The sequence below is a fragment of the Lissotriton vulgaris genome, chromosome 3_1 (genome assembly GCF_964263255.1).
Source record: "Lissotriton vulgaris chromosome 3_1, aLisVul1.2, whole genome shotgun sequence".
Lineage (NCBI taxonomy): Eukaryota > Metazoa > Chordata > Amphibia > Caudata > Salamandridae > Lissotriton > Lissotriton vulgaris.
The window spans coordinates 1,867,111,887-1,867,135,326 of NC_141689.1; the positions used below are offsets into that span (position 1 = coordinate 1,867,111,887).

The 23,440-nt window shown below is 46.0% G+C and overlaps 1 pseudogene; it reads right to left on the reverse strand.

The window, feature by feature from the left end:
- Nucleotides 1–644: 644 nt before the first annotated feature.
- The window catches only part of LOC147728559 (E3 SUMO-protein ligase KIAA1586-like), a 35,249-nt pseudogene continuing 12,453 nt past the window's right edge, over nt 645–23,440 (reverse strand).

Consider the following 23,440-nt stretch of genomic DNA (forward strand, 5'->3'; position numbering starts at 1 on the left):
TGGTAAGTCTGAGTTTACAATGATGACAGTGTGCTTGGTCTCCCAAAGGGGGTTCCAGTATAACAGCACATTTCCTAAGATGGCCTTTGGGATGTATCTCCAGGAGCTCTGCCCTGGAGTAGGTTCCATCCTTGTTGCGCTCTATTACCTGGGGAGAACTGGGCAGAGTGCCTGGCCACTGGCGCCGTCCAGGCGTGGACGGGCGCAGATGGGCTTATCCCGGGCGCGCCTTTGGCACAGCAGCGACGCGCCTGCTGAGCACGTCTGCTGCAAGCTCATGGTTGTACTGTCAGTTAATACCCTGAACCGGAAGCTTATGGAAGGCTGGAGCAAGTTCCGGTGCAAGAAGCTCTCTCCGCGCAATCTGGAAAACCCGTGGTGGACCGAAGAGCCCCTGAGGGAACTGAAGATTGAAGTAGAACCCAGAGATGTCAGCTAGAAAACCCCCGAAAAGTAGCTAAGGCTGCTGAGGATGCACACCCACAGTAAGTGGAGGGAAAAGAGTCCCTGAATGCCCCAATAGATGCACAGCGTAAAAAACAACTACTAAAGGAAGCACAAGCTAAAACTGGTTAAAAACAGCGAGCACTCTAAGGTGGGATTTAAAAGTGATTCAAATTATGGCCAATTAGCAACAAGCGTCATCAGGGATTCACCTGACTGCTTTCCTCGTCTTCTGCGCGCCCGGGGTTGAACTGGCATTTAATTTCCTGACCCGGAAGCGTATGCGAGGCTGGAGCAAGTTCCGGTGCTGGGAGCTCTCTCTGAGAAATCGGGAAAACCCATGGTGGACCGGAGAGGCACTGAGGGAACTGAAGATCGAAGTAAAACCCAGAGATGCCAGCTAGAATACCCCCGAAGAGCTGCTGAGGGTGATGAGGATGTACACCCACAGTATGTGGAGAGAAAAGAGTTCCTGAATGCCCCAGATAGATGCACAGTGTAAAAAACAACTAATAAAGGAAGCACAAGTGAAAACTCGTTAAAAACAGTGAGCACGCTAAGGTGGAATTTAAACGTAATTCAAATTATGGCTAATTAGCAAAAAGCATCAGCAGGGATTCCCCTGACTGCTTCCTGTATCCGCAAGATACTCTAGCAACATGGTGGCAGGGTGTCTGCGCTAGCGCTAGGCTGCTTTTTTAGTGCCAGTGCTAGGGAAAACACATGGGTGCGCCTTACTCTTGTGAATACAGCGCATCCCTGCTTTTGTAACACATGTCAGAGTGCTGCGTTACCAAGTTTGGCATAGCACCATGCTACATAATTTTTACCATTAATGTCAGGTTCCTGGTGTGCAAACCAGCTCAAATTCCTTGCTGCTCCTGAGCTACTGTGCAAACCATCAGTAAGAAAACTATTTGCTTGCAGTAGTAATCTAGTGTTGAATGGGAAAGGAAGAGAAACACTCCATTGCCTCACTACAACATCTCCCAGTGATTGGCAGACAATTAAAAATGGATGATGCAAAGCTTAATTTGTCTACATGGAGATAAAATTAAACTCATAATCATATTAAGATACATTACTAACTTGCTGCTCTTTCAATGTGAACCCCTTCTAGGGCTTGCTACACTGCTAATCAGAAAGCAAGAGATTGTGAGGCACTTTTTTTCTGAGTTTTATATAGCGCAAACTTGACCCGCTATCGCGTATCAGAACGCTTCACATAGCACCAGTTACGTTACCTGAGGTCTGTTCCATTTTTGTTAGGCACTAGGAGATTAAGTGATTTGCCCAGAATCACAGGAATCAAAGCACTTACATAGCACCAGTTACATTACATGAGGTCAGATCAATTTTTGTTAGGCACAGGGAGCTTAAGTGATGTGCTCAGAATTACAGGATGTTCAGCGTCATTGCCGAGACTCGAACCCGGTTCCCCAGATTTGAAGTCGACCACCCTAGCCATTAGTCCAACTCCTCTCTCCTCTTCCCTCAAATCAAGAACATGGATACTGATTCAACATGCATCTCTCCTTAACCCAAAAGTTCTTCCCTCTTTTCAAAATATTTCACCCAATTGAACTGACAAGGTGTCTGGAATGGATAAGCTACTCAATTAACAAGCATTTGCAATGCAATAGGTCTTGTAATAATTAATATGAGCTATTGACATTGCTTAATATTGCAACACCAATTGCAACAAAAGTCTATAAATTGTAGGCCAAAAAAATGTGTATTTATTTTTGTAGCAATAGTGGCATGCTGCGCTTTAGATGAATATGTTTAAAAGTAAAGTACGCCATACTGCGATTGCTACAATAGTTAATTATGGATGCATTAACAATTGATGTGTGCACTGATGGTTGGTGGTGTGTGTGCCTGTAGAAATTGTGCACTGATGGCTGGTGGTGTGGGTGCCTGGTGGAAGTGTGCACTGTCGGCTGGTGGTGTGTGTGCCTGGTGGAAGCGTGCACTGACAGCTGGTGGTGTGTGTGCCTGGTGAAAGCATGCACTGACAGCTGATAGTGTGTGTCTGGTGAAAGCGTGCACTGACGGCTGGTGGTGTGTGTGTGCCTGGTGAAAGCGTGCACTGACGTCTGGTGGTGTGTGCCTGGTGGAAGTATGCACTGACGGCTGGTGGTTTGTATGCCCGGTGAAAGTGTACACTGACGGCTGGTGGTGTTTGTGTCCGATGAAAGTGTGCACTGATGACTGATGGTGTCTGCATCTGGTGTAAGTGTGCACTGACGGTGTGGTTGTGTGTGTGTGTGTGGTTGTATGTGTGGTTGTGGTTGTGTGTGTGATTGTGGTTGTGTGTGTGGTTGTGGTTGTGTGTGTGTGGTTGTGTGTGTGGTTGTGGTTGTGTGTGTGTTTGTGGTTGTGTGTGTGGTTGTGGGTGTGTGGTTGTGTGTGTGGTTGTGGTTGTGTGTGTTTGTGTGTGTGTGTGGCTGTGTGTGCTTGTGTGTGCGCTTGTGGTTTTGTGTGTGTGGTTGGATGTGGTTGTGTGTGTGTGGTTGTGTGTGTGGTTGTGTGTGTGTGTGTGGTCATGTGTGTGTGTGGTGGTGTGTGGTTGTGGTTATGTGTGTGGTTGTGTGTGTGGGGTTGTGTGTGTGTGGTTGTGTGTGTGTGGTTGCATGTGTGCATGTGGTTGTGTGTGTGGTTGTGGTTGTGTGTGTGGTTGTGTGTTTGGTTGTGTGTGTGTGGGGGTGTGTGGTTGTGTGCGCTTGTGTGTGTGCGTGGTTGTATGTGTGTGTCGTGTGTGTGGTTGTGATTGTGTGTGGTTGTGTGTGTGGTTGTGTGTGTGTATGTGTGTGTGATTGTGTGTGTGGTTGTGTGTGGTTGTGTGTGTAGTTGTGTGTATGTGGTTGGGTGTGTGGTTGTGTGTGTGTGGTTGGGTGTGTTTGTGTGTGTGGTTGGGTGTGGTTGTGTGTGGTTAGCCAGTGGGTGTTGCTTTTGGGACCTTATAAGTATTTAGTTATGCAGCACAATATCCTTTGTGCAACAACATCAACTGTTGCATGGCCAAGCACTTATAAGGCCCCAAATGCGAGCCCTATTGACTATGCCAATGTTTGTTTTTAAGGTGGCCCAATCACTTCCACCAGTGACCACACACCCGGATGGTGTGCTCAGGGCGGAGTTGCACTAAGCTATAAATTACAGCTTCCTTTCACACAGTTCCTACCGCACTGATGGTGAACAAAGTGATAGGGGCCTAATGTGCTTTACATATGTAAAGTAATGGTGTCATGCATAATGTCTTCACAATGTTTTCAGAACATGTGCAACCTAGAAGTAGACAGCAGTGGTGCTTTCAACTAGCACCCCTTCTTACCCCCCTTTGCCATGGCTGATTTCCATTCCCAGTCCGCCTGTGTCCCCACGTGGCACAAAGGTACAAGTATTTGCCCTGCGCGTTCACACTGAGATCAATGGTAAGAGGTCACAGGCGAAGATGAAAAGATAAAGCCTAGAGAACGACTGTGCAGTTGGTTGACCTTTTCACGCGCAACTAATGATTTAATCTTTTTTTTCTGGTAAAACAACAGTCACCGTGGTCTGTATATGAGAGCCTTCCAGGGTCCTCATTGGTGCAACAATGGCCTATCAATATCTCCGACGCGATCAGCATTTTGCCTGCCTTTTTTCCAATCTAATTATGCAATTCAAATGTAAAAAAAATGTAATTCTGAAATAAAAAATACATTGCAAAACTGTCATTATTTACTGAAAATATTGTAAGATATAGAGAGTAATAATTATCTGCGCGATGACGAGATAGCTCCAATGAGCAGTATTTAATGAGCTGCATTTTAGTGTCAGTCTAATCTGGGAATTTCACGGCCATGTTGCCTGTTCATAGAGCGTGTGCAGCGGTTATGGGAAAAGTAAAGTTTACAAAATCCGTTTCGGCTAATTTTAGCCTAAAAAATAAATGTTGCGGTTGCAATTTAAGAGATAAATGTTTATAAATGTTCGTCCAGGGTGGCTGCCAACTGGGACATCTGTTAATGTGCGCTACCCACTACCATTTAGCCCGCACATGCCTTGGAGGCCTGGGCGATGGGGACGGGTGCACGATTAGTATCTGGAACCAAAGATTAGCATGTTGGCACACGAATGAGCGAACACTCACAAATTATCATGTGGCCAAATGTGAAGCTAAGAATGCTGCCCCAACAGCTACATAATAGCTCGCATGCAGCCCAATAACAGTACTTACTGACCATATTGAAGAATTCTAGTCGGTTCCCTAAAGTCAAATGCTTCCTTGAATGCATCATAAATATCTGCACCATCATCAACAAAGTTCACGCACCAAATGTTCATAAGATGGTGAATGAGGAGCATATGTGAAAAATAATACCTCTAAAAATTATTTAAGAGACATTTAAAAAAAAAAACTCAGTTGCTGGTACATCTAAAGCATATGCTCCTACAGTAGAAACAAAAATACATCTTCCTAGCTCTACCCATGAAATGTCTGTCTCTCTCCAGTAAATGACATTTAGTCACATGACTACACTAACTCTGATCCGCTGTTGAGAAGAATTCTTTTATCAGCGAGCCTCATTTTCTTAAACCAGCAGAACAAAGAATCAGTACTCGATGGAAGCAGTGGTCGAAGTAGGGACAAAAAAGTAGGGGAACTGTGGGTGGAGACTCAGGGGGCGGAATAAGCAGAGGATTGGATTAGTGGGCGGAGTCGGAGGTGTGGCTAAAAATAGCAAAACATACCAATTTTTAGGGCATTTGGCATTTCACTGACCAGTTACAGCTTATAACGTTTCTTAATTCAAACAATCAATAAACATGTTTATTTGAGGTTTAATATATAAGTTGTTTATATTTAATTCATTTACAATGTGGGACATGTTTCCAATCACAGAATATTCCAAATACGCTTATAAGTGGAATCATAAGCCATTTGTCTCCGAACCATGCAGTTTCTTTCAGTGACACTTCTCCTCCCTTTTTCTAACCATTTCTGAACATAAAATTCAGGTTTAAATTCTATGACAGGAGGCCCCACGATTTTAATGAACATTATAGAAGACAGACGATTAATTGATATTCTGTTCCGCAGTGGTGTGAGCACATCATTCATTACACTAAAGCCCCGTTCACATTCAGCAGTTGAGGTACAAAAGGTGTTTATAATGTGCACTAATGGTTTCAGGCTTTCAGGGATGCAATTTTTATTTTGTTTGTACTCTCTGAAACCAAGGATGTACTGCCTAGTATCAAATGCATGCAACCTGCTACAAAGGTTTTGTAATTCTCCCTCACCGTATATGATGTCTAGCGGATCTGGCCAATAAATTGGTTGTAGGAGTTTCATTCTGTGTACCAACTCTTTGTGTTCGATTTGGTCATTGCTTGTGGTTGTGCATCTCGAAACATTTGATGCATTAGACATTGTCATCCTTTTTGGCAGGTTATATGCTAAACTCCAAAAGAACTGTGCCCTATTGATGCTAACACAGCCTTTCTTCTGTTGCAGTCCTACACCATCAAACTGCATCCGTTCAGCAGCATTTAATGCAGTTGTAGCAAAAGGCCCAGGTGAATCAGCCATTGATTCAAACACTAAAATCTGCATCTGTATTGAACGATCAGCCTCATATATGGTCATATCACGCCGCTGCAGCCTTCTGGATAGGTCACCCAATTCTGTGAGAGGATCATATAATATGCCCATATTTTCAACAAACACCAGGGAGGTTAACAAACGGTTTAAACCAGCATATTTCCTCTGCTCAATGTCACTCCTCGTTGAGTCTTTGCAAGATTCCATGAAATGTGTACTAAGTGCTCTGTAGTTATTCCAAACAGCTCTCACAGATCTTTCAATTGAGGACACCCAATGTACATCTACCACCTTTACAATTGCCAGAAGTCTTACTTCTACCTCCAGAGCACATTCCCCAAGTTCTCTCTGATTTTTCGGAGAGACATGGTAGGTGGTATAAAGTTTATTAAAAAAACCTTTGAGCTGATTAATGCCTGTGACTTCTTTACAAAGATCACCCACAGCAAGCTCCAGCTTGTGGTTAGCACAGTGCCATACACTCAACTGTGGATATTTCAGTTTCAGAAGAGTTGCCACACCGGATTTCCTACCTATCATGTTGGAAGCCCCTTCAGTTACAAGCTGAACCAAATGCATTTTTAAATACTCATCAGTAAAACCATGTCTCTCTGAGCATGCAAGTAAGGTATCTAAGATTATATCTGCTGCTGTGCTTGGCAGCTCAACAAGGTCTAAGAAAAAGGTCAGTGGCTCACCGTGTGTATCAATACATGCTCTTACACAGATAATTAGTGTGGTCAATTTACTAACTTTGGTAGATTCATCTATCATGAGGCTTATTTTTGATTCATTCTGCAAGATACAATCAATCAGCCTTGACCTCATTGTAGCAGCAATATGGTCTAATATGTCAGCACAGCTGTGATCTGAATGCAAGACTCTGCCCAAGTCTGCACCATTCATCTTTTGAACATCAATATCCAACGGCATATCAGAAAAAGGGCAATCATGTTTGCCTATTTTGTATGCAGTTCTGAATACACGGCATGTCTCTTCCTGTACTTTCATTTGCATTTTCAAATTGTACTGTTGAATACTTTCACAGGCCCTCTGTTCTAAAATGCTAGTCCCTTAAGATGACAGGAGCTATTCTTATGATGAAATATTTTTTTCCGCAGAGAAATGTGCTGCTTGTCTTTAGAAGGGCCATATGGGATGATCAAGCAATCTATCCATTCTATGGGAAAATGCACACCTTGACTTGTTTCTGTTTTAAGATTTACATTCCTGCACACTTTACATCCAAGCTTGCCTTTGGAAAATAAGAGCCATGGATACTCTGTACCTTTCATTTCAAATTGTTCCATAGACCAGCAGGCTGGGTGATCAATGTGCTCCACACTCTCCACCACATTTCCTTGGAGGAGTATGTGACTGGCGTTAGTGCCACAACCATCTATCAATACTTCGTCTTCAGAATCAACTCTTCTCCTCTTCTCGGGCACCCTGACACTTTCACTTGTTTGCCTTTCAAAACCCTGATTTGCATTTGTCATTGGTCCTTCTGATCTGGAGTCTGGGGACTTCTGTGTTTCGCGAGATGTGGCTGGAGCATTTTTCCTCTGCAGCCACTGAAGCATCTGCATAAATAATTGTGTAAATGCATACATTTTAAAAGAAGCACTGTACCAAAACTCATGATTTATTTTAAATGCTGGCTGTCGGTATGAATAGGGATTTCTCATAAGACAATTTAAGAAAGAGTCCATGTCATTTTTTAATCCCACAGTAAGAACTATATTGAATATTAGCCATTTGACAATAAAAATCAAGGTGTAAATTAAAATGTGTCAGCCCACACTTAAGGCATACTTGAAAAATATTTTTACAAAATATTTTTACATCCATTTATGCAATGGAATAATGGGGGAATTAAATGCTCCATTGTTTGTATCAATGAGCAGGTCCCAATAAATGTGAGGGAGTACATTGGATAGTCTCAGAACCTGGCTGGAGCTCTTTACCTCTTTAAAACTTGATGTTGAATTAAAGATTTGCACTTTTCCCTGAGGCGGAAAGCAGAGGAAACTAGGTTTGTTATTCTGCTGATTTCACTGTCATTACCAAAGGAAAAACGAGCGTTTTTGCACTTTACTCCACGGGCACATTTTAACATTTTAAACAATTTTATTATGTTGTGTATTCTGTGCTGACTGTTGTAGCTCATTTTCTCTGCAGTCCCCGCAGACGATTAGGTGCTGACGGGTGACTCTGGCAGGTTGAGCCGCCATCTTTGGTGAGGGGCTGGGTCGCGGACCAGTTGCTTTTCCCGCCCGCCCTCCCGGTATAAAATCCGATTCTTTCAGCGCTCCCTTTGATTTGCACTTTTTCCTGAGGCGGAAAGCCGGGGAAACTAGGTTCGTTATTCTGCTGATTTCACTGTAATTACCAAAGGAAAAACAAGCGTTTTTGCACTTTACTCCATGGGCACATTTTAACATTTACATTTTTTTTAATATGTTGTGTATTCTGTGCTGACTGTTGTAGCTCATTTTCTCTGCAGTCCCCGCAGACGATTAGGTGCTGATGGGTGACGCTGGCAGGTTGAGCCGCCATCTTTGGTGAGGCGCTGGATCGCGGACCAGTTACTTTTCCCGCCCGCCCTCCCGGTATAAAATCCGATTCTTTCAGCGCTCCCTTTGATTTGCACTTTTCCCTGAGGCGGAAAGCCAGGGAAACTAGGTTCGTTATTCTGCTGATTTCACTGTGATTACCAAAGGAAAAACGAGCGTTTTCGCACTTTACTCCACGGGCACATTTTAACATTTTAAATTTTTTTATTATGTTGTGTATACTGTGCTGACTGTTGTAGCTCATTTTCTCTGCAGTCCTCGCAGACGATAAGGTGCTGATGGGTGACGCTGGCAGGTTGAGCCGCCATCTTTGGTGAGGGGCTGGGTCGCGGACCAGTTGCTTTTCCCGCCCACCCTCCTCTACTATTTATGGAAGGATCTTCCTGTTCGCGCAGCGGGCGGGCGCAGCGGGCGCGCCAAAGGTAAGCCCGTCTGCGCACGTCCGCGACTGGATCGCGGTTGGATCCGGTGGACTTGGTACTGACCTAATAAGGACTTGTTACACTCGCAGTGAACTACTTGCGCGGCGTCCCAGGGGTTGCTTCCCTGAGCGGATCAATCCATCGGACATCGGGAACACGGATTTTCTCTGTATGCACTGTGGCTTTTCCTCAAATGTCCTTCTTGACTCTTGTAAATGCCCTCCCCGGCTGCCCACACGGGGCCCTAAACTGACCATACCTATTTAAATCGCTTTGATAAATTGCAAGTCTTCGGTCAAGCATTCACTAGACATTCTGCAATCCCTCTCTAATAATGATTGGGATTTTTTGTTTTTGACCGAGACCTGGCTCAATGAGGAAACTAATCCTGCCATTGCCCTGGCTATCCCTGAGGGTTTAAGTATCTTCTGCGCCAATCGACAGGGCGGTAAGAAGAGAGGTGGAGTGGCCATTGTTTACAAAAATAAGTGGGCAGTTGCCTCCTCTCAATTTGGCCCCATTGATACCATTGAGGGGCTTCCTTTCTGTATAAGTCTCTCAGCTTCTGTTGCTTTTTCGGGCCTTTTATTATATAGGCACCCTAACTCTAGCCCCTCCCACTTACCGGCTCTGCTAGATTACATCACCCAATCATGCATCCATTACGCCAACTTTACGGTCCTTGGAGACTGTAACTTGCATGTTGAGGACCTTTCTTGCCCCACTAGCTCCAACTTTTTATCCTCTCTGGCAGCTTGTGGATTGCCTCAGTTAGTGGGCCATCCCACTTACAAAGCCGGCCATATTTTAGATCTAATCTGCTCCAATCTTCCGGAGATTTTCATTGAAGACCCTATTCCTGTAATATGGTCTGATCATTCTATTGTTCCTTTTTCTGTCCTTTTGACCCGCATAGACAAACCTACCTCTACCCCGCGGCTGATGGGAAGAAATTGGAGCAAGATTTCTCACAGTTCTCTCTCTGAGTATCTTAAAGACAGTTGTCCTCCTCAGGCGGAGAACCTGGATTCCCGCATTACCAATCTCAATGGGTTGATATGTAATGCAATCGACTCACTGGCCCCTCTCAGGCCGATAAAAACTTTTAGGGCTTCACCAGCTGCCCCCTGGTATTCGTACGAACTACGTCTTCACAAATCTGCCTGCAAAGTATTGGAACAGCGCTGGAGATCAGGGTACTCAATAGAGAGTAAACTTGAGTACCGTAGAGCCCTCAAAGAGTATCGAAAGTTGATTGTCCAACACAAAAGAGCCTTCTTAGCTGAGAAAATTGAAAAAGCTAGTAATGCCCCGCAAGAAATTTTCTCTATTGTTAGGTCATTTACTGACCCACAGGCATTGACTCGTCAGCACACTGTTTCTCAAGAACTCTGTTCCAAGCTTTCTGAATTTTTTGAGGACAAGATAGCCCAGATTCAGGCCTCTTTTCCTAGTAGAGAGAGCATTGGATCTCCTGTTGAACCGACCGATATGTATATTCATGGTCCTATCCTCTCTGAGTTCACCGAAATACCCGAGGAGTCCTCTCTCAGGGAACTACTCTGATGCAGGTCAGGTGCCCCGGGGGACCCTTGGCCGATAAAACAGAATAAAGCGTTAGCTTCTTTCCTCAATCCTTACTTCAACCCTATATGGAACTCTTCTTTGAGCTTAGGCATCTACCCGGAAGTATGGAAACATGCTTCCCTAGTGCCGATTCTAAAAAAGGCCAATTCAGATCCTGATAATCCGGCTAACTATAGGCCGATATCTCTTCTTCCCGCTCCAGCTAAAATCTTGGAGCGACTAGCCCATCAACAAATTACGGGCTTCATCGAGAGCCATGACCGTTTCCATGATTCTCAGCATGGCTTTCGTAAAGGCTACAGCACGGAGTCGGCCCTAATCGAGATGGCAGACTCTGTCCGATGGACATTGGACCAGGGCTTGACGGCGGTGTTGGTGCTGCTGGATTTATCAGCAGCATTCGACACCGTCTCTCACCCCATATTACTGAACAGACTATGGAAACTAGGAATACAGGGCAAGGTCCTTAAATGGATAGGTTCCTTTTTAACTAATCGTACGAAATGTGTACACACCCCCCCCTTCATTTCCATACCCAGACCATTGAAATGGGGTGTCCCCCAGGGCTCCTCATTAAGTCCTCTTCTTTTTAACGTCTACTTTGCCCCATTAGCTGATATGATTTTCAAGTCTGGGATTAAAACCACGTCGTACGCCGACGACATTCTGATGCTTTTTACCTTTGAGAAGCCATCCTCTTCCACCTTTGACCCTCTCAAATCTTGTATCAGAGACATTGCTAATTGGATGGATCTTAATCATCTGAGACTGAACGCAGCAAAAACTGAAGTGCTCTTTTTTAATCAGTCATCCCCTCTTGACTCTAATATCTGGTGGCCGGAAGATCTTAGCCAAGCCCCGATACCGAAGGATTCGGATAGAAATCTACTAGTCCGTTGGGATCAACAGCTGTCTCTAGGGTCCCAGGTTCAATCAGTCTCTGCAGCATGTTTTACTAAGATTAAAACGCTAAAATTACCTGCCCAGTGCCAATAGAAATATGATTGTTCATGCACTCATTATCTCGCATTTGGATTATGCGAATGGACTCTACTTAGGTTTATCCTCAGGCCTCTGCCATAAACTTCAAACGGTCCAGAATGCTACGGCTCGTCTGATTGGAGGTCTATCACGCAGGCAGCACATTTCTCCCTACCTCCGCGAATTGCATTGGCTGCCTATGAATAAACAAATTGAGTTCAAAGCTATGATATTAGCCTACCACTCTACTCAGGGCACTGGGTCTGCCCATCTCAGAACCATTCTCCGCCCTTACTGTAACAGCAGAGCTCTTCGCTCTAACTCTAAACACTTATTGGCCATCCCAAGATTTAAAAAATCTCGTGCTGGAGGGAAAACATTTGAGCTAGGAGCTGCCCAACGTTGGAATAAACTGCCTTTGGGCCTACGCTCGATTAAATCTGAATTAGAATTCCGTCGGGCGTTGAAAACTTACCTCTTTTGCCTATAAACATTTGTCTGTTGGGACTAGTTGTTAATCATTGAGCACCGGGACACCCCGTTGGGGTAGCTGCGCGCTTTATAAATGACACAATAATAATAATAAAGATAGTCGAATACTGCGCAGCTTCTGGGTAAGCAGCATTTATGTGGCAGGCGGAAGAGATTTAGGAAGCACCCCTACTTCCGAGATTCTGTGACAACTGTGCTTTGCGGCCAATGCAGTGACACTGATTTGCCTCTGATCTAGCAGTAAACCTGATCCCTCTCTGGCCTTGCAGTGCCGTGGTTTGATGATGACCCGTCTTTCTGGTTTGAGAACAGAAACACCCTCCTCCGGTTTGGTGAGTTTCTGCAACAGCATGATCTGAGAAATGTTTCAAATAAAGAAGGGAATGGTAAATAAAAGTTAACATGAATTTGCTAGAAAATACTGATCATTTTGCACTGGTATCTAGAGAATGGGAACTGCTCAATTTTAAACTGTTCCATAACTAAGTTCAGGCACAAAAAAACCGCAAGACACCAGTAAATCCTATTCAAACTATTGAGCTCAGCTGCCCGTTCCTGCACCCTCTAATAAAGCAGGGACTACTTGAATGGCCAAGTAAGCCCCCTAGATATCTTACTGCAGTACACATCTTATAGCAGTTGGGAAACCAGACATGGAACATAATAAGTTTATAAGTTCTGGCATAAAGCATTTTAGTTAGCCGAGGTAGTGTGTGCATACTAGTTACATTTAATTAACACTTGTCATTCTGTGACACTCGAGCAAAGCAAAATTGTAGTCCTATGTTTTTTATGTGCTTCACACAGAATGCACAAGGCCAGCATTAAATGTTCAAACCTGGTAAAATATCCTAGTTTGCAGATGTTTTCCACATAATTATAGCTCTGCCGTATTTTTCCACATGATACATCTGCCGCATAATCTGATGGTTTTATCAAAAAAATTGTTTGTAGCTCAAACGAATCAAAAGTTACTAAACAACGTGAATTGTGTTGCTGTGAAGTGGAAGGCCGTGTGCAAAGGTTGACTGGTCACCTTTCTCACCGCTGCATTTGCAAGTTACACTGGGATTAATGAGGTGAAAGCATTCCAGAGACTGTTAGTATGTGTAAAATGTCAAAATAATAATGTATCAGAAAATGTACTACATAACCCTGCAGTCTTTTTTTGCTGCATAATTTATTCAACACTGCAACATTATGTTGTCCTCCATTGCTGCATAATTGCAGTGGCCCCAAAGCAGGCAGCACATGCCAAAAGTGATTGTGTATGAAGCAGAGATACTATGAAGTTTGTGAGTTTAGGGACATATTTATGGGAATGGTGGTGCAGGGCAGCACAGCATGTTACTTTGCTGCACTCCCCTGTATCATAGGTAAAGGGCAAGAATGCACAGTATTTATCCAATATAGTGCATTCCTGTCTTTTCCCCCTGCGCTGGCACCATTTCGGCAGCCTAGCGTCAACGCAGGCACACTTGCCCCATAGTGCAAGGGTACCTCCATTCCATGCAGTATTGTTTTTATGCAGGAAGGGGCACCTTCCTGTACAAAAACAATAGTGAGAAGCTTTTTCCTCTTTCTATGTGTGCTGCAGAATAAAGCACACTTTGAAAGAGGAAAAATCAAGGAGAAATAAAGATATTTCTCCTAGCTATGCCTCCACTAGGGCAGCGCAAGATTTTTACGCATTCCCAGGATTATAAGTCCTTGTAAACTTGTGAATGCGTCCAAAACCTTGGGAGCTGTGTGGGAGACTTTTATTGTTGCAGGAAAACTACTGGGTTTATAAGGAGCTCTGCTGTGATTTATGCGTTTTTAAGAATGAGTCATTATGCCAGTTCTGCTGGTTTTGTTACTGGGCCGATTTTACAGCATTTGTGCTGCGTTGCACTACTCAATATCTATGAAGTTGCTTAAAGACATGCAAAGTGGCTTTTAAAACATGACTTGGAGCTTTGAATTGTACATGTACCACATTACAAGGAGCAAGCATGACGCAAGGACCTTGAAAAAATGCTCCTTTGTCTGGTGTGCATGCAAATTCTGCATTGCAAATCCCTGGTGAGTTTGCAATGCAAAATGGAGGCACCAATGGGTGAGGTGGACTGGCCTCAAGGGTCCTGTGTATCATCCCCAGATCAAGCCTCCCCTTCCCACCGTCATTCTGGCATCGATCAATACCCTGCTTTATACATACCTGTGTTCTGTCCTCTCTTTGCCACCATTACTTTCTGGCATCGCTCATTACCGTACTTCTGGGATAGCAGGGTTGAGCCCTCCTCTTGCCAACCTACATCTTGACCTCACTCTTAACCCTGATTCCAGCAAACCCAGATCTAGCCCACCCCAATTTTAATTCCTACCATCGCACATTACTCAGCTTCTAAAATACCCAAATCCAGCTTTGCTTTCGCCCACTCTCACTTCCTGGCATTGAACAAAACCCTGCTTCTGGCAAAGCCAGGTTCAGCCCTACCCTTGCACCCTTAACCCCTGGCATAGTCGTTAGTATGATTCTACCATACTTAGATCCAACCCTCATCTCGTCACCCTTAGTTTCTGGCTTCGCTAACTACCTAACTCCTTGCATACAGGGTATATCCTTCCTGTCACCTTACTTCCTGGCATTGTCCTTTACCCTACTTCTAGCACCCCAGGATCAATCATTCTGTTGCCATCCCTATTTAAGGCAACGCTAATTACTTTGGGCCCGATTCACAGAATGAACTTAAGACTAAATCCTAAACTTACTACTATTTGGTATTCACAGAATGCACTTACTACTTTCGGGATTCACAAAGTGACTTACTACTTTCGGGATTCACAGACTGAACTTACTACTTTCGGTATTCACAGAATAGATGTAAGACTACTAACTTTCCGTCTGAACTCGGGCCGTAAATTCCGGCCTGGAGGCGGAGTTTCCGACTTGGGGTCGGAGCTTCTGGGCCGGAGGCGGAGCTTGCGGCTTGGAGGCGGAGCTTACGGCTCGGAGGTGGGTATTTAGCCATGGCTGAAATCTCCACCTCTGGGCCGGAAGCTCCGCCTCCAAGCCGCAAGCTCCGCCTCTGGCCCGGAAACTCCGCCTCTGGGCCGTAAGCTCCGCCCCCAAGCTGGAAACTCCGCCTCCAGGCCGGAATTTACGGCCCGAGTTCGGACGGAAAGTTAGTAGTCTTAAATCTATTCTGTGAATACCGAAAGTAGTAAGTTCACTTTGTGAATCCCGAAAGTAGTAAGTTCACTTTGTGAATCCTGAAAGTAGTAAGTGCATTCTGTGAATACCAAATAGTAGTAAGTTTAGGATTTAGTCTTAAGTTCATTCTGTGAATCGGGCCCTTTACTTTTAGGATGCCAGGAGCCAGCTCTCCCCTCACCATCCTCACTTTCTAGCACTGCTCATTACCATGCATCTAGCATACACAAATACAGCCCTCCCATCACCACCCTTACTTCCTGGCACTCATTACCTTGCTTCTAGCATACCCAGCTTCAGCTCTTCCCTTACCGCCTTTACTTCATGTTATAGTTTATTGCCATGCTTCTACCAAACTTAGATCTAGCCTTCATCTCGTCCTGCTTAGTTTCTGAAATCACACACTTCAAAACTTGGAGCCTTCCTCTGACCACCCTTACTTCCTGGCATTACCACAGGTTACTCCTCAGTCTGTAGAGGATTTGGTCTAATGACATTTTGAAAGAAGACATGGACATTGTTATTCTGCCCTTGAACATAGTCACTATTTGAGTTTTGGGGAACCCTGGGGTATCTGAAGAATTGTGCTCTCATACCAACATGTGGTCCAGCAGGTCCCTCACAGAGTAGGTGGTGATCCTGGTTGAGACACGCCTTGGCCAGTCTCTGAGCCTTGGCTCCTATCGCAATCGGGTGGGTGTGGTATCTTTGTTGCTTGTTTTCCTCAGCCCTTCCTCCCTCCAGTCTTGTCCCTACCAGGGTTCAGGAGATGGGTTACTAATAGCAATCTTTTTTTCTTACAGGTTTGGGTGGTTGCCCGTTGCTGGACTGCTCTAGGCTGTGGGACTTTGTATTAGTTTGTTTTTTACCCATGTTTCAGGGGATGCCATGCTCCCTTTTCTTTATTGGGGGGTGGGCGGGCTGCAGGGAGGGGGGTGAACGTATAGCATGCATTTTTTTATAAATGGCAGACCCCAAATTCACAGTAGTTTTCATATCCTAAAATGTTAGGGGGATGGGCTCAGCCTCTAAGCTTTATGCCATTCATAGTCATTTGAAGAGGCAGGAAGTCCATATAGCCATTCTACAGGAAAAGCACCTTATTGATGGCGAAGTAGAATGCATGAGATTTTATCTGGATTAGGCCAGGACACCCTTTGTACAAATGAATTCTGTGATCAACCAGGAGGGCCGATATGTCCTGATAAAGGGTAGACTGCTTTGTCAAGATATTACATTAGGAAGTGTATGTTCCCCTAATCAGGATCAGGTGGCTTTCCTACGAGCATTTTCGACCCAACTAGCACCCACGGCCACCCTTCATTTACTCGTGGGGGGAGATTTAAACTGTGTAGCAGACATGGTACTAGACCGCTTCACACCTGACCTAACCATCCCCCATGGTAAGGGCCCCCGCTCATAGGATTTCAGTGACCTGTTGCCCAGTGGTAGAGACGAAACTAAGACCTGCACAGTCTTGTTGACCATGGGTAGTGCATGGCACCTAGTGAAGTGGTTCTATAGAGCTATGTTGGAACTGGCCAGAAGATAGACCCCTCCTGTCTCTGAGGGCCAGATGGGAAGCTTTGTTAGGGCGTGACTTGCCAGGCAGTGAATGAAAGAGGGTTATGGCACATCCCAAGCAGATATCAATTAATATGTGGTTGAAATTTACCCAGTTCAACTATTTGCACATGACTTGTCTAACACCACATAGACTTCAGACCAGAAAGGGGGAGGACCACAACCATGCCCTAGATATCCAGTATTGGACATGGGCTTTGAACATATGACTTGGAGCCACCCCAACCTTTGCTGGTTTTGGGGTAGAGTAATGCGTAGGTTGACCTGTACACTGGGCCACCAAGTTGCTTGTTCCTTGGACATATGCTTGTTAGAACTCTTCCTTAAACGAAGGTCAAAGAAAGTGGACTCCAGATTTTTGGATTTGGCTCTTGACCCGGTCACTCCACTACCACACAGCCCCTGTGTGCCCGGATTCTGCTGTCGCTGCCTGCTTGGCCCTCTTGCTGCTGCCTCTCCTTAGGGCCCCTGCTCTCCAGGTTTGCCCTCGCTCTCCAGGCTTGCCTAGGCTTGCCCCTATGTCCAGGCTTGCCCAGGCTTGCCCTCGCTCTCCCCCGCTCCGCTTTCCTGCTCTTTCCCCCCTCTGCTCCCCGCCGCTGCTCTCCTGTGGCCCCGCCCCGCGGGCCCACCGATTGCGCGCAGAAGGTGTGCCAAAGACAAGCCCGTCTACGCCCGTCCACGCCTTCACCGCGCCCAGCGCCAGAACCCCTGGACCCCGCCAGAGCCAGCCAACCCGACTGAGCTACGCCGCCGCCACCCTCCACGCACTCAACACCGGCCGACATCCAGCCTGCTACCAAACAACCCCGAAACATACCCACGGAGCCTTCACCTGCCACGCCTGCTACTTCACCTGCACTCGGTCCTGCACCGTGCCAGCCAAAACTGCTGCCAACAACAACCACCTCAAGTGCATCCTGTTCAAAACCTGCCTCATTCACAGGCACGCCGTCGAACTATGGGACCTCCTGGACAAAACGGCACCAGACGTCGTCTTCTTCATGGAAACCTGGATGAACGCCTCCTCAGCCCCCGATATCCCCATTACTATCCCGGACGGCTACAAGATCATCCGGAGGAACTGAGTCAACCAGACCGGAGGAGCCATCGCCATTGCCCACAGAAACACTATCCGGATCACGACCAACACCGACGACACCCTCGCCACCGCAGAGCACCTGCACTTCCAGATTCACACCGACCCCAAGACCACCCTCAGAGGAACCCTCATCTACAGACCCCTGGGGCCACGCTCACACTTCAGCAAGGCCATCACAGACCTCATCAGCCCGCTCGCATGGAGAACGACCAGGACAACAACACCACCGCCCTACTAGACAACCTCGCCAACCTCGGATTCAAGCAACTGGTCAACAACCCCAACCATTACGCTGGCCACACGCTCGACCCTGTCTTCTCCTCCAGCAACCACATCTCCTTCAGCCTACACCACCGAGCTCCACTGGACCGACCACAGCTGCGTACACTTCAACTTCAGGAAAACAACGACCCACCACCACCCTCAACAAACCCCCCAAAGATACTGGAGCAAGATCACCACCGACCAACTCACCACCTCCTTGCGCCTAAATCCTCCCACCAACACCACGAACCCCAACGAAGGAGTCCACAACCTCACACAGTGGATCACCGACTGCGCCAACACCCTTGCTCCACTGAAAAACCCTCCCAGCAACGTCAACAGCAAGAAAGCTGCGTGGTTCACCAACGATCTCAAAGACTCCAAGAAATCCTGCCGTGACCTCGAGAAAGCCTGGCGCCACAACCAGTCAACAGATAACATGACAGCCCTCAAGAACGCCACCTGCAAACACCACCAGCTGATCCGCACCACCATAAGGTCATCCTTCAGAGAACGACTGGACAACAACACCCCCAACAGCAAGGAACTCTTCAACGTTGTGAAAGAGCTCTCCAACCCCAACGCCAGCGACAACGACATCACGCCTTCTCAAGACCTCTGCAACTCTCTGGCCACCTATTTTCACCGTAAGATCGTCGGCATACACGACAGCTTCAGTGCTCAGAACACATACCCCACCACCGAACCTACACCCCCCACCACCACCATGTGCGCCTGGACTCAGGTCAGCACGGAAGATACCACCCGCATGATGAACACCATCCACTCGGGCTCCCCAGCTGATCCCTGCCCACACCACATCTTCAACAAAGCCGACTCCATCATCGCACCAATACTTTGGGACATCATCAACAACTCCTTCATATCCGCCACCTTCCCGGAGAGCTGGAAGCACGCAGAGATCAGCGCCCTCCTGAAGAAACCCATCGCAGACCCCTAAGACCTAAAGAACCTCCGCCCCATCTCAATCCTCCCCATCCCTGCAAAAGTCATCGAGAAAACCGTCAACAAACAAACCGACGACATCCGGACCCTGCTGGCCAACGGAGAAACCGCCGCCCTCATCCTGCTTGACCTTTCGGCTGTGTTCGACATGGTCTGCCACCGCACCCTGACAGCCCGCCTCAGCCACGACGGGATCCAAGGAAAGGTCCTGGAATGGATCACCTCCTTCCTCTCCGACATAACCCAAAGAGTCCGTCTCCCGCCCTTCCTCACAGAAGCCACCAAGATCATCTGCGGCGTACCTCAAGGCTCCTCGTTCAGCCCCACCCTCTTCAACATCTACATGAGCCCCCTGGCAGCCATCGCATGCAAGCACAACCTCAACATCATCTCCTACGCCGACGATACCCAACTGATCCTCTCCCTCACCAACGACCCCACCTCCGCCAGAGCCAGCTTCCAGGATGAAATGAAAGACATTGCAGACTGGATGAAGCTCAGCCGCCTGAAACTGAACTCAGACAAGACGGAAGTCCTCATCCTCGGCCCATCCATCTCTGCCTGAGACGACTCCTGGTGACCCTCTGCTCTGGGCCCCCCACCCAGGCCCACGGACCACGCACACAACCTGGGCTTTATCCTTGACTCCTCCCTCATGATGGCCAGGCAAGTTAACGCCATTACCTCCTCCTGCTTCAACACACTCCGCATGCTCCACAAGATCTTCCACTGGATCCCCACTGGAACAAGGAAAACGGTCACCCAGGCCCTCATCACCAGCCGTCTGGAATACGGGAAAGCCCTCTATGCTGGGACCACCGCCAAACTACAGAAAAGACTCCAGCGCATCCAGAACACCTCAGCACGACTCGTCTTGGACATCCCCCGACACAGCCACATCTCCGCCCACCTGAGGGACCTGCACTGGCTCCCCATCAGCAAAAGGATCACGTTCAGACTCCTCACCCACGCACACAAGGCTCTCCACGACTTGGGCCCCGAATACCTCAACAACCGCCTCACGTTCTACACGCCAACCCGTCAGCTCCGCTCCACCAGCCTCGCCCTCACCACTGTCCCACGAATCCGTAGAACCACCAACGGAGGAAGATCCTTCACCTACCTGGCGGCCAAGACCTGGAACACCCTCCCCACCCACCTACGACTCACCCAAGACCATCTCTCCTTCAGGAAGCAACTCAAGACCTGCCTTTTCGAGCAGTAGCAGCCCCCCCCAGCACCTTGAGACCCTAGCGGGTGAGTAGCGCGCTTTACAAATACTCTTGATTGATTGATTGATTGCAGAATAACGCATAGCATTACTATGGAAATCAGAAATGGGACCACAGTTGGAGGTTTGGGAGCAGGGTTTTACGACATGGGCCAGGGCGAAGGAGAGAGCACTCCTTCGAAAGCACAACAGGGGAGTTTGTAGAAGCCCTATTGCAGAGTATTGATTGGAGATACTTGGGAACTGGGAAAGGCCGACTGAAGACATTGAGAGTTGCCACTGAGGAGGATGAGGGGTAGAGAGACAAAATATCGAAATTAAAATATCGATATACAATAATATCGATGTTTTAATTTCGATGGAATAGAATATCGATGCGCAAAATATCGACGGACAGAATATAATTTTTATGGTATGTATGTTACTAGTATCGAAATTTACTAATATCGAAATTTTGTATAGTGTTATGTATTTTATTATGTTTATATGTTTGTTAAATATGATTTTTAATGTATGTTTGAAAATTAGTAATTTTGTTTACATTTTGTGTTTTAGTATCAGAGCGGGTTGTGGGTTTATAGAGGAATAGGGTGGGAAGTAGTTTAATACTAATTAATTAATTGATATATTTTTTAAATATTTTTAATTAATAACTGATTGGTAATTAATTAATATTAATTAGTTGATTAAATTAATTAGAGTTAATGTGCTAATATATTACATTTTTTGTTATTGTTAATTAATAATTAATTGTTAATTAATTAATATTAATTAGTTAATCACATTAATTAGAGTTAATGTGCTAATATATTTAATTTGTTGTTATTGTTAATTAATAACCAATTGGTTATTAATTAGTTAATTAAATAATTAGAGTTAATGTGCTAATATGTTTAATTTTGTGTGATTGTTATGTTAATTAATAATTAATTAGTAATTAAATAATATTAATTAGTTAATTAAATTAATTAGAGTTAATGTGCTAATATATTTAATTTTTTGTTATTGTTAATTAATAATTAATTGGTAATTAATAATTATTAAGTGAGTAAATGATGTTTAATGTTTACAGATTTATAGAGCGCATGGCTGCCCGTAGGCGTCCCAGCGCTAGAGAAAGAAGAAGAAGGTGAGAGGGAAGTGAGTTAAGAAAACAGCCATGTCTTTAGGAGTTTACGAAAGGAGAGCAGGTTCGATTGAGCCCGGATATCCAGTGGGAGAGTGTTCCACAACTTGGAAGCGTTGTAGGAAAAGAGACGGCCGCCGGAGCGGGCTCTCTTAATTTTAGGTACTGAAGTGAGGTGGAGGTGAGATGAAAGGACTATTGGTTGTGAGGGGGATAATAAGCTCCTTCAATATTGAGGGAGCTTTTTTGTGCAAAATTTTGTGTACAGTACACAAGGCTTGAAAATGCAGTCTTTGTTGAATCGGGAGCCAATGGAGGGCTTTGAGGGAAGGTTTGGCTGAACAGTGGGTGCGCGTGCCTGTAAGGAGACGGGCCGCCGTGTTTTGTACAACTTGGAGTTGTGAGATCACTTTTTTGGGGGCTCCAAGGTTCAAGGCATTTCCATAGTCCAGGCGAGACAATATTAGACCTTGGATCAGGAGTTTTTGAAATTGGGGGGGGCAGCAGTGGTAGTATTTTCCTAGAGGGCCGTAGGAGACCAAAGCAGGTGCACGCTGTTTTTCGGGCTTGGGCGGAGAAGGTAAGGCCTTCATCCAACCAGATCCCCAAGCTCTTAATTTCATTCTTAGGGGTTGGAGGGGGTCCCATACAAGGGGGCCATAGGGACTCGGGACAGTAGTGGGAGGGGTTGCCCAGAATCATGATCTCCGTTTTTCCGCTGTTTAACTTCAGATGGGATCTGTCCATCCATTTGGATATTTCTCCAAGGCAGGTGTAGAGGTCAGGGGAGAGGTGGTTTTGCTGACAAAGAGATACTACCATCTGGGTGTCATCTGCATAGGTAAGAAGTTTAATTCCTGATGCAGCGACGATCTTCTTCAGGGGAGACATATAGACATTAAAAAGGGTTGGGCTCAATGACGAGTCCTGGGGAATCCCGCAATGTATAGGAATACTTTTGGAAATGAAATTCCCGTCCACCGTTAGAGGGGCAGGATCCACGGGGGATCCGCTTTTGATTGATTGTAACACGGATAGAAGTTTATCAGGGGATGTAGGAGTAAACTGATCTAGTTTGGGCGTCTGAAAATGGGAAGGGAGTTCCAGTGGGTCAGGAGGGTCAAGAGTCTCAAGAGAAGTGTTGAGATGTTCGGGGGGAGGCTGGGAGAGAAATAAGGATTCTTTTGATTTTGGCATCGAAAAAATCGGCTAGTTCATTGCAGTGACTGGTCGAGGGGTCCACAGGCGGAGGATGGTTAGGGAGTTTTAAAAGTTTTTTTACTATTTGGAATGTCTCCCTGGACGAATTAGCAGATGACCTGATCTTTTCATCAAAATACCTGGACTGTGCTGTTTTGAGAGTTTTTTTATAAGAGAGCATCATACGTTTATAATCTAGCTTTTTTAAAGGGTCAAAGTCCTTCCTCCACGCCCTTTCAGATTTTTTGCAGAGCTTCCTTTGGAGGCGTACTTCTATGGTGAACCAAGGTGAAGACTTTTTACTTCTAGGTTTACACGTGGATTTTGTTAGGTAAGGTAATATCCAGAGTTTTCCCTATCCATGTAGAAAACTCAAAATCAGCTGTTATTGGATCAGAGACACACAATGGAAGGGAGCACTCCAGGTTGTGCTTCCAAGTTTCTGGGTCCAGTTTTGCCCATGAGCGAGTCGGTTTGCTCGGTGGTGGTCTGTGGCGGGGGGGAGTGGGAATCTACCACCTAAATGATACTAGATGATGGTCTGACCATGGTATCGGGGATGGACTGGAGATAGAGAGGTGGGAAACATTGGAAAAGATCGGGTCTAAAAACTGGCCCAACTTGTGGGTGGGAAGGAGACTTTCCAAGCGAAGTTGGTGAGTTGCAAGATCTGCAACGA